The sequence below is a fragment of the Vicugna pacos genome, chromosome 15 (genome assembly GCF_048564905.1).
Source record: "Vicugna pacos chromosome 15, VicPac4, whole genome shotgun sequence".
In the NCBI taxonomy this organism is placed as follows: domain Eukaryota; kingdom Metazoa; phylum Chordata; class Mammalia; order Artiodactyla; family Camelidae; genus Vicugna; species Vicugna pacos.
In genome coordinates, this window is record NC_133001.1 from 28,923,129 (window position 1) to 28,935,511 (window position 12,383).

The 12,383-nt window shown below is 38.6% G+C and overlaps 1 protein-coding gene across 2 annotated transcripts in view; it reads right to left on the reverse strand.

Annotated features, from left to right (window-relative positions):
- Positions 1-12,383, reverse strand: part of CAMKMT (calmodulin-lysine N-methyltransferase) — a 429,706-nt gene that overhangs the window by 42,817 nt on the left and 374,506 nt on the right. The gene's annotated exons all lie outside the window — the stretch shown is intronic.

The following is a 12,383-nucleotide window of genomic DNA, read 5'->3' on the forward strand; positions in this document are numbered from 1 at the left end:
GAAGAACAAAGCAAGAGGCACCATGCCCCTGATTTCAAACTACATTAGAAAACTACAGTAATCAAAACAGTATGGTACTGCACAGAAACAGACACATAGATCAGTGGAACAGGATAGAGAGCCCAGAAATAAACCCACACTTATCTGGTCAATTAATCCATGACAAAGGAGGCAAGAATATACAAAGGGAAAAGATAGTCCCTTCAATAAATGGTGTTGGGAAACCTGGACAGCTACATGCGAAAGAATCAAACTGGACTAATTTCTCACACCATACACAAAAACAAACTCAAAATGGATTAAAGACTTAAATGTAAGACTTGAAACTATAAAACTAGTAGAAAATATAGGCAGTACATTCTTTGATATCAGTTTTAGCAATATCATTTTATCTGTCTCCTCAGGCAAGGGAAACAAAAACAAAAATAAACAAATGAGACTACATCAAACCAAAAAGCTTTTGCACAGTGAAGGAAACTATCAACAAAATGAAAAGACAACCTATTGAATGGAAGAAGATATTTGCAAATACTATATCCAATAAGGGGTTAATATCCAAAATACACAAAGGACTCATATAACTCAACATCAAAAAAAAAAAAAAGAAAAGAAAAGAAAGAAAAGAAAAAGAAAAGAAAAGAAAAGAAAAGAAAAGAAAAGAAAAGAAAAAAACCTTGTTAAAAAATGGGTAGAAGACCTGCATAGACATTTTTCTGCAAAAGACATACAGTTTACCAACAGACATGTGAAAAGATGCTCAACATTGCTAATCATCAGGGGAATGCAAATTAAAATGACAATGAGATACCACGTCACACCAGTCAGAATGGCTACCATCAAAAAGACAACAAATAACAAGTATTGGAGAGAATGTGGAATGTGGAGAAAAGGAGCCCTTAATCACAGTGGAACTGTAAACTGGTTAAGCCACTATGGAAAACAATATGGAGACTCCTCAAAAAATTAAGAATAAAACTACCATGTGATCCAGCAATTTCACTTCTGGGTTTTTACCCAAAGAAAACAAAAACACTAATTCAAAAAGATTTTATACACCCTTATGTTCATTGCAGCGCTATTACAATCGCCAAGATATGAAACCAATCTAAGTGTCCACCAACAGATGAAAAGATAAAGATCTTCAGCCATAATAAAATGAAATTTTGCCATTTGTGACAACATGGATGGATCTAGAGGGCATTATGCTAAATGAAATAAGTCAAAGACAAAGACAAATACCATATTATCTCACTTACATGTGGAATCCTAAAAACAAAACAAACACAACAAAATGAAAACAGACTCATAGATACAGAACAAATTAGTAGTTGCTAAAGGAGGAGGTGGAGAGGGGAGCAAAATAGGTGGAAGAGATGAAGAGGTACAAACCTCCAGGTATAAGGAATATGGTCAATAGTATTGTAATAACTTTGTATGGGGACAGATGGTTACTAGACTCTCCATGGTGATCATTCTATAATGTATGCAAATAACAAATCTCTGTGCAGTACACTTAAAACTAACATAATATTTTACATCAACTATATTTCAGTTTAAATTAAAAAGATACATTTTGTAACCCAGAATGTGGCCTATCTTGGTGAATGTTCCATGTGAGCTTGAGAAGAGTGTATTCTGCTGTTCTTGGATGAAGTAGTCTATAGGTGTCAATTATATCCAATTGATAAACGGTGCTATTGAGCTCAACTATGTCTTCATTGATTGTCTGCTTACTGGAGCTATCCGTTTCTGATAGAGGGGTGTTAAAGTCCCCAGCTATGGCAGTGGATTCATCTATGATTCATCTATTTCTCCATACAGTTCTATAAGGTTTTTTCTTCATTTGTTTTAATGCTTTATTGATAGGTGCATACATAGTAAGGATTACTACCTCTTCTGGGAGTATTGACCCTTCATTATATAATGCCTTTCTTCATTCCTGATAATTTTCTTTGCTCTGAAGTCTGCTCGGTCTGAAATTAATATAGCTACTCCTGCTTTCTTTCGACTGAGGTTGGTTTGATATATCTTTCTCCACCTTTTTAATTTTAATCTATTCCTGCCTTTATACTTAAAGTGGATTTCTGGTAGACAACATATAATTAGGTCTTGGGTTTTTTTCTTTAATCTATTCTGATAATCTCTTTTAATTGGCATATTAGACCATTGACGTTTAAGTTGATTATTGATATAGTTGGATTAATATCTACCATACTTGTTACTGTTTTCTATATTTTTTTTTTGCCCTGCTCTTTGCTTTTTTGTTTTTCACATCTTTCTGCCTTCTGTGGTTTTAATTGAGCATTTTATGTGATTCCATTTTCTCTCTTTTCTTAACATATCAATTATACTTCTTTTTTAAATTTTTTTTTAGTGGTTGCCCTAGAGTTTGCAATATACATTTACAACTAATCCAAGTCTGCTTTCAAACAATGCTATTCCATTTCATGGATTGTGCTGGTATCTTCTAATAACAAAATACTCCTAAGTCCTCCCTCTTGTCCCTTGTATCATCATCATTGCTGTCATTTATTTCACTTATATATAAGCACACATAAGCATATACATATAAATACACATACATACCTATACAAATATGTAATCAAATACATTTTTGCTATTATTTTGAACAAACTGTTGTCTGTTAGATAAATTAAGAATAAGACACATAAGTCTTTATGTTATCTTCATTTATTCATTCTCTGGTGATCTTCCTCCCTCCCTCCCTCCCTCTCTCTTTTCTTTTCTTTTCTTCTTTCTTTCTTTCTTTCTTTCTTTTCTTTCTTTCCTCCTTTCTTTCCTCCTTTCTTTCTTTCCTTCCTTCCTTCTTTCTTTTTCTTTCTTTCTTTCTTTCTTTCTTTCTTTCTTTCTTTCTTTCTTTTTTCTTTCTTTCTTTCCTTCCTTCCTTCCTTCCTTCTTTCTCTTTCTTTCTTTCTTTCTTTCTTTCTTTCTTTCTTTCTTTCTTTCTTTCTTTCTTTCTTTCTTCCTTCCTTCCTTCCTTCCTTCCTTTCTCTCTTTCTCTCTTTCTTCCTTCCTTTCTTTCTTCCTTCCTTCCTTCCTTTCTCTCTTTCTCCCTTCCTTCCTTTCTTTCTTTCTTTCTTTCTTTCTTTCTTTCTTTCTTTCTTTCTTTCTTTTCTTTTCTTTCTTTCTTTCTTTCTTTCTTTCTTTCTTTCTTTCTTTCTTTCTTTCTTTCTTTCTTTCCTTCTTCCTTCCTTCCTTCCTTCCTTCCTTCCTTCCTTCCTTCCTTCCTCCCTCCCTCCCTCCCTTCCTTCCTTCCTTTCTTTCTTTCCTTCTTTCTTTCTTGCTTTTTAATGTAGATCTGAGTTTCTGACCTATATCATTTTCCTTCTCTCTGAAGAACTTTTAACATTTCTTTCAAGACAAGTCTATTGACAACAAATTCCTTCCATTTTTGTGTGTCTGAGAAAGTCCTTATTTCTCTTTCACTTTTGAAGGATAATTTTTGCAGACTATGGAATTCTAGGTAGGTGGATTTTTTTTTCTCTTCATATTTTAAATATTTCACTCTATACTTTCTTCTTGCTTGCATGATTTCTGAGAAGTCAGCTATAATTCTTATCTTTGCTCCTTTATAGGTAAGATGTTTTATCTCTCTGGCTTCTTTTAGGATTTTTTCTTTATCTTTGCTTTTCTGGATTTGAATTTGATATGCTTAGGTGTAGTTTGTTTGTTTTTTTTTCATTTGTTTGTTTTGTATTTAGCCTGCTTGTTCTCTGAGCTTCCTGAATGTGTGGTTTGGTGTTGGACATTAATTTGGGGAAATTTTCAGTCATTATTATTTCAAATATTGCTTCTGTTCCTTCTCTTTCTTCTCTTTCTGGTATTCCCATTGCGCGTGTTACACATTTTGTAGCTGTCCCCCAGTTCTCAGGTATTCTTCCCCCCCCCCCAGTCTTTTTTTGTTTTCCTTTCAGTCTTGGAAGTTTCTCTCGTTAAATATTCAAGCTCAGAGACTCTTTCCTCAGCCATGTCCAGTCCACTAATGAGTCCATTAAAGGCATTTTTCATTTCTGTTACAGTGTTTTTGATCTCTAGCATTTTTTCCTGATTCTTTCTTAGAATTTCCATCTCTTTGCTTACATTATCCATCTGTTCTTTGCTTACATTATCCATCTCTTGTCTATTTTTAAAAATCTTTATCATATTAATCATAATTTAAAATTTTTCTGGCCTGGTATCTCCAACGTTTCTGCCATATCTGACTCTGGTTCTGATGCTTGTTCAGTGTCTTCACACTCTGTTTTTTGACTTTTAGTATGTCTTGTAATTTTTTGTTGAAAGGTGGAAAAAGTGCCCTGGGTAAGTGGAACTGCAGTAATGAGCCTTTAGTAATGTAGCTGTAAGATGTGGGAGGAGGGGACACATTCTATAGTCCTACGATTAGGGCTCAGTCTTTTGGTAAGCCTGTGGCCCTGGACTGTGAATTTTACCACTGCTTCTCACAACTTTTCTCTCCCTTCAGTGGGAAAGAATGGCTAGACAGGGCTAGACTGTGTACTTCCCTTCCTGTACATGGAGAGTCTAGAGTGGACTCGAGTTGGGTGTTTCCTCTCCCCCAGGTGGGTTAGGCTCTAATAAAACCCCAGCAGGCTATGCTCTGGTAAAGCAGTTTCTCCTGAGGGCAGACCTTATTAGAAAGAACAGAATGCTCTGGTGTATTTCAAAATGCTTCCTTTTCTCCTTCCTGTGCCGGAATCACAGGTGAGAGATTTTTCTCTGGTATTTACTGTGAGAACCTCATAGAGCTCCTGGAGGTAAGACTCACAAAAGTGTGAGGGTCTCTCTACGACCGGGTCTCCCTGGAGCATCTCTCTCTTAGGCTTGTCTACACTGAGCCTCCAGCAATCTGTCAATGGCAGTTTAGGTGTTCCTACTGTGTTACTGGCTCCCATGGTGGTTTCTGCTCCAGTATGTTGTCATTCTCTGTATCCGTCTGTCTGTTTCTCCAGTTCTGGAGGTAGCCATTTGCCCTGTGATTTCACTTCTCTGACAGATCTAAGAAGAGTTGACTTTTCACTTTGTTCAGTTTTGTATTTGTTGCTAGGATGATATGAAGATTTCTAAGCTTCTTATAAAGCAGCCCAGAAATCAGAAGTCTTAAGTTTTATTTTTCATATTTAGCTCTTTAATAAATCTGGAGCTAAATTTTGTGGTGTTAAATGATGTAATATAGATAACAAATTTTATTTTATTTTTCTATAGGTAGCCAAGTGGTACAACACCAATTATTGAACAGTCCATTCTTTCCTCACTTACATTTCAGTGCTGCCTCTGCAATGTATCAAGATCCTACATATATTTGAATCTGTTTCTGAGCTTTCTATTTCACTCCATTGTTCTTTCCATCTACTCCTGTACCAACACCACACTGTCTTAATGGCTATATTTTTATAATAATAGTCCTAGGTTATTATGTTGGCAATCAATTTACAGAAAGCCATTTTTCTCATTTTTAAAAGCTCCATTGAGTTATAATTTACCTACTCTAAACTTCACCCACTGCAAATGTTCCATTCAATGATTTTAGTAAAGTTACAGAGTTGTGCAATCACCATAATTCAGGTTAAGAACATTTCCATCACCCTATGAAGTTCCTTCTTGCCCTTTTGTAATTAATCCCCACACCTATCCACCACCCCTCCAGCTCTAGGCAACAATCATCTGTTACTTGTCTCTACAAGTTGGCCTTTTCTTGACATGTCATGTAAACAGAATGTGTACACAATATGCAGTCTCTGTGAAAGCCAACTTTTAAGTCAATCCACCTAATGTCCAATTTGCTAATCTTTATCCTATTCACTAACATTTAAAAATTTTTTAAGAAATAACTTTCTTGAACATATTAAATAATAAATACTTGAATGTATTAAAATATGACAATGTTCTTCTTGAGACTATTGTCTCAAATAGATTTTATACATAGAATATGCATATTCTAAACTACATTTTTCTTAGCAGCATCTGAAGGAGTGTTTAATTTGCCAAAAGTTAATTTATGAAGAATGTCTTCCTGAATAGTTTAATATAGTCTTGAATATACTCATGTATAGATTGTATCTTTTCTCATATATATTACTGATAAGAATAATGAAGATTATATTATTATTAAGTCATTGACTCTATTCATGAAGAACGCACTTGTGGTAGATAGTCTTGAATAGATCCCTGACTGCATTTACTCTGTTGAATATATCCTTGCTTAGAATTCTTCCAAATAAAGTCAAGAATATGGCTTACAACACATTGTGGCTACTCAGTACCTCATGGAAATTTTGTGAGTCAGTCATTTGTGTAATTAATTCTTCAGCAAATTGGCTCTGGGGAAATTAACTTTTGGCAAACTGGCCATTCATTGAATTGGCATTTGGTGAAATGGCCAACTTGCTAATATATCTTGATAGCTTATGAAGCAAATCCCTTATCTTTCTTCTTTTCAGATGTATGTTGTTTACTTATGCACTTTTCCTTTAATGTACAAGTCTTAGAATTAGATTAAGTTCTGTAGAAAATTTCTACTGGAATTTTGTTTGGAGTTACACTGATTAAGTCCTGCCTAATAAGTTATTATTGGAGTTAGAAGTGCTAATACTTTTTGTATGTTTGTGCTATACCCAGCAGCCTTGAAAAATGCTCTGATTAGGTCTAAGAGTTCGGGTTTGGGGTTTTCTATGTAGATAATTATGTCTATAAATAATAATTTTTTCTCTTTCCTTCCTTATAACTATTTTTTCCTGTGTTATTACATTCTTTAGGACCTCAAGTGTAATCTTGGGTAAGAGGAGCAATAGAAGACATCCAGTCTTTTTCTTGACATCAAAGGAAATCCTGATAAACTTCAAACAGTAAGACTGTAGATTTTGGATGATACTCTTTATCAGATTAAAACAGGTCCCTTCTATTTCTAGTCAGATAAACATTTTCTTTTCTTTTTAAATATTTTTTAGTTATGAAAGAGTACTATCCTTGTCCAGGTTTAATACCAAGGTTTAACTAGCTGTATACAATGAGTTACCCTTTTCTAAACTTCTACTCTCTGGAACAGCTTGTTTTGATGATGGATTTAAGAACTGCTTTAATTTATTTAGTAATGATTATAGGTCCTTAAAGTTAGCAAATTTCCTTGGGTCAGTGTTGATAATTATCCATTTATCTAAGTTTCCAAATTTTTTAGCACAAAGTTGTCTGTAGATTATTTTATGATTTAAAATTTTCTGCTGCTTCTGTAGTTATGTCTCCTTTCCCTACCCAAATCATTATTTGTATATTCTTTCTACTTTCTGTTTAATCTATTAATCTGTTAGAAGTATACTAAAATCTCCCATTGTAATTTTTTATGTAAAAGTTTTCCCCTTATAATTATGTTAGTTTTTACTTTATATGTTTTGAAGCTATTTTATCAGGTACATGTAATTTCATGGTAATTAATGCCTTATTTGTTCATTGTTCTATTTATCATGCAATGTTTCACACTGTCTGTATTTATGCCTTTTTCCTTAATTTTTATCTGATATGAATAGTTATTTTGATTAGTATTTGCCTTGTATATAAGTGTATTTTGTTTTTGAAAATGAATGGTATATTATACACATAGATTTGTACCTAGCTTTTGTGAAAAAAGTTATTGGGGGAAAATAACATGCACATAGAAAAGGAAAAAAGCACATACAGAGAGATTTAATGACTATAAAGTGTACACCTGTGTGACCACCACTCAGATCAAGAAACAGAACACTGCCAGCACTCCACAGCCTCCCATTTGCCTCTCCTTAATCATCCGTTCCCTCCCTCCCTCCCTGCAGAGGGAAGCATTCTCTTGACTTTTGTGATCGTCATCGCCTTGTTGTTGTCTATAGTTTCGCCTTCTCTGAATGCATCTCTAAACAATAAAGTTCAGCTTTAGCTGTTTTTCAACTTTATGTTAATGGAATCATATTGTATACCTTCTTTTGTGTCTTGCTTTTTTTTTTTTTTTTGCTCAATATTACATTTTTAAGATTGATCCTTGTTGTTGAATGTAATGCACTTTGCTTTTTCCACTTACAAATATATCTTGGAGATTGTTCCAAAGCACCGCATGGAAGAATAATGATTTATTCAACCAGGCAGGGTCAGAGAGAAGCCTTGTGAGAAATGGAGAACAGGTGAGCAAGTGGTGGATGGAGGATTTCAGAGATTTCTGTGGATCCCTCTTAATGGCCAAGGCTGACTGGGGACAGTTAACAGCGCTGGTAGCACAGGCTGCTACTCCCTCAACAACTTCTCATTTGCTTTGTCTCTTGTCCACCCTGTGGGTGGACTGGGAAGCTGCTTGGCTCATAGAGTCACAGAAGACAAAGAGGAAAGGGAACACTCACTTGCCTTTCCTCCCAGTGCAGTGTAAGTTTGGAATAGTCTTGTTTCTTTACTGTTAATAACATACCCACCTATTTATATTTATCACCACTTCTCCTACATTACAGAACCCTCTTCCCTTGCCCCCGCGTCATCATGGAAATATTAGAGTAATACTCTTTTCTCAGTTAACCTTTCCTGCCAGGATAGTTTATTTTTGAGAGGAAACATTTGATAAAGCTCAGAGTAATTTTAAATACATGATTTGCCATGTTAACACTTGTCACTTATCATATGCACTTCAGTCCGACCTCCCTGCCATTCTGTTAACCTTCAGAGGCGCGTTAAAGCAAGCCATTTGCAGCTGCCCTGTGAAAACGCTGCATTTAAATTGCTTTTCCTCCCTTCCCCAAATTTTCCATAACTATAAATAAATTTAATTACCATTCCAAGAAGTGTAAGCAAATCTTCTATTACATTTTTTAATCTTTTATCTCCTTCTTATCCCTCCACCAAATATACAGCGTATCAGGCAGCCTCTTTGCTTCGAGTGGCACTAGTCCTCTCACAGCGATCCTCCCACGAATGAAAATCTGAATCTCTTTTCCCTTCCATCCAACTGAGTTTCCCGAGAGTTTCAGTGCAGCCCAGCACTCCGGGGCCTACCCTGCAGCTATAAGCGTTTCTGTAGAGGAGGTCATGGGGAGCCAACATCAGGGGCTCCTCAAATGCCCTTCTGGCCTCCTTCCACTGGCACGGAAATGGAGCACACCCAAGGTTGCGGCCTCCCCACGGCACAAATGCAAAGTTCTTCTGTTACCATGAGGTCAGGTCCAAATGACATCTTGAGAAGGCAGACTAATAACAATTTACCCTGAAGACTTTATTCTTTTCAAAGCATAAGGCGTTATCATTTCATTTGTTCTTTTTACTTTCCATTATATAATACTGTTATCAACCTAGTAGATGTGTGATACCACGTTATCAACTATATATTTCATTTGTTCTTGACAAGGTCTTTATAACGTCAGGAGGACAGGCATTTTCCTACCCTCCTTGATACACATGGGAAACTAAAGGCACATTACATACACGCACACACACATACACATACACACACCTGTTTACCTCCAGAGTTGCTTATTTGACTGCCACGCTTCTTGCTTTCAAGCCACCTCCTTCCTCTCTCCTCCTTTCTTAGTCACAACAAAAACTCCTCTGTAGTGACAGCAGTGGGGTTTAGAGAAGGGGCTGCTACACTCCTTCCCCAGAACTGCTGGGGGTAAAGCACGTGTGTCTGGGTCTACATTCCAGCCCCTGGAGCTTTCTGTGCCTGCTGGCCCCTCCCTCAGTTTGCCCCCCAAGATCCTTGCTGCCTCTCACCTCCTCAGATCCCTGCACAGAGAATCAAAGGTCCAGGCTTACTTTATTCTTTCTCATCCCGGGGTCCTACACCATCCCTCAAGTACCTCCCTTTCTGAGCCCAGGACTCTGGGAGGGGTGATCTGGCTGCCTGACTGCCCACTCTTGGTTTGGCCACAACACCAGCTGCTCTGGGACTTTAGGTTCTAGGATCCTGGAGACGGTCCTTCTAGAACTGAGCAGGGATCAGGAAGAAGCGGGACATGTTGCTCAGATGGGAGCAGGAAGATCTAAGCAAGAGAAACACCAAGAAGGGCTGGAGAGGACCCTGAGCCTTCATTCTAAGCAGAGCAGCACTGGCCGATTGGGGGACCATTCCCGGTGGTCTGTCGACTAATGGTGAGCTAAGTGGAGGATAAACTCATGCACGACATTCAGGGAAAACTGTCAACACTGCTACCCACTCATAGCTAATAATAACAGTAATAGTAATGACGATAAGAATTTCCGTGTGCCAAGCACCCCTTCAAGTGCTTTATATGTAATAACTCATTTAATCCTCCAACAATCCTATGCAGGAGGTCATAATATTTCCCGCATTTTACAGGGGGAGAATTGAAGTACAGGGAGGTGAGCAGGTTTTCTAAGGTCACACAGTTGGTAAGTGGTTGAGTGAGGATTTAAAATCAGAGATCTGGCCTCTAGAGCCCATACTCTTAACCATTACACTCAAGAGTCGGTGATGGCGAGACAACATTTAAACCTGGGTGTAACAGGTTTATAACTTGGGACGCCTCAAGCTGCGAGTATCAGAAACTGCATTTCAAAATGACTTACACATTAACCAAGGATGAACCTTGGAGACGAGAGACCATTTCTTCCTGGGGAGGAATGGGTTTCCTTAGGAGAGAGGAAACATTTCCCAGAAGGCTCCCGGCACATTGATCCACATGCCACTCTCCAGAATTACATCACACACCTGTGCCTACAGGGACCATCATGACCATCTTGGACCAATCAGGACTTGCTCTTTGGAGCTGGAACCAGAGCCAGCTTCCCCTGAAGTAAAAGAACATATGGAGCAGGTGGAACCTGAACACAGCAGGCTGTTAGGAAGATGGGTACGGGGTGGGGGTGGTGGGGAATGGAGTGGATGCTGAAAAGACACCCAGCCGCATCTGCTGGGACTTTATAAAATAACACTTAACAAAGTCATTTATGAGTCATGTTCACCGCAATGGCATCATACTTGCTAAAACGTGTCACAAATACCTGTTAGATTAAGCTGCTCTAAGGTTTTTTTAGAAAAAATATATTGCAGCATCATCTCTTTAGTAGCTCACTTGATACAATCACTTTCTCATAACAGCTTGAAAACATAAAAGTAGCTGGGGTTCCTGGTGCAATTTTGATAATAAGTCACTAAACTTCTTTTTCACTGGAGGCAGTTGAGGACGAGGGGAGAAGGAGGTACATGGAAGAGGTGAACATGGATAACGTGTCCTGAAAGAGCAAATCACTACCCAGCCCCTAGACCCCGCTGCGCACGCGCACGCGCACACACAGAGGACCACAGTGGGTGAGAATCCTGGCTACAGAGCCAGAGACTAGGTTCAAGACCTGGCTAGGATACAATACGAACTGTTGGCTTTGGGGAAGGGATTTAATCTTGTCAAACCCTAATGTCTTTATCGTAAAAGAGGGATGAAGGCCCGTAGGAATTTGTGAGGAGCTGGGCGCTTTCCTTCCCCTCTCCGCCACATCCGTTCAGCTGGCAAGTCCTCCTGGCCCCTCTCTAACACCTGGGATAGTCACCCCACCTCTCCATCATCTTTCACACCACCTTAGACCTGGACTTACTATAAAAGTTCCCTGACTGGCTTGAGTTCTCTGCAATCCATTTGCCTCACAATGCTAAGAGAAACCTTTCAGAAACACACATCTAATCATGCCGTGCTGACGGGATAAAGCCAAACTCAGTGGTATGGGCCACCAGGCCCTGGGACTGGGTCTGCCTGGCTGGTCGCACCTCCCACCTGCCCCCAGCCCCGCTGCCCTGCCCTTCCTGATGCACCTCGCTCCCTGGGTGCACTTCTCCCTTCACCAGAAAGGCTCTCCCTCTTGCCTGACAGGCAAATGCATCCTCCTCTTTAGAGAAGTTTGGAGTCAGTTGCCAACTGAATTCTATCTCAGCTCTACCACTAACCAGCTATGTGACCTTGGGAAGTAGTAACCTGATCCTTCTGGTTCTCAAGTTCACGATGGGTCCAGGGCTACTTGCAGGGTTGTGACAATTAGACCACAGGCAAGGACAGCGCCCGGGACAGTGCCTTGCTCCGGGTAAGTTTCTCTGAGACAGTTATTATTATCACTTCCTCTGGGAAGAATTTCCAAGCCCCTTGGCTGGAACAGCCCCTTCCTCGCTTCTACATGAAACCCTTTCTATGGGCCTACTCCAGCATCCCTAACATGTTTGGAAATGAGTAGAACATTCGTTTCAGTTCAAAGTTTTCCCCCATCCTCACCATCCCCCACCCCATATTATAGCTCCTGGAGGGCAGGAACTGGTTTATTTCATTTTAAATCCTCAGTCCCTGGTCCAGAGTTATTTCTCAGGGCAGGTGCTTTCCTAAATGTGTGTCCATCCTGGACCAATTAACAATCCATCA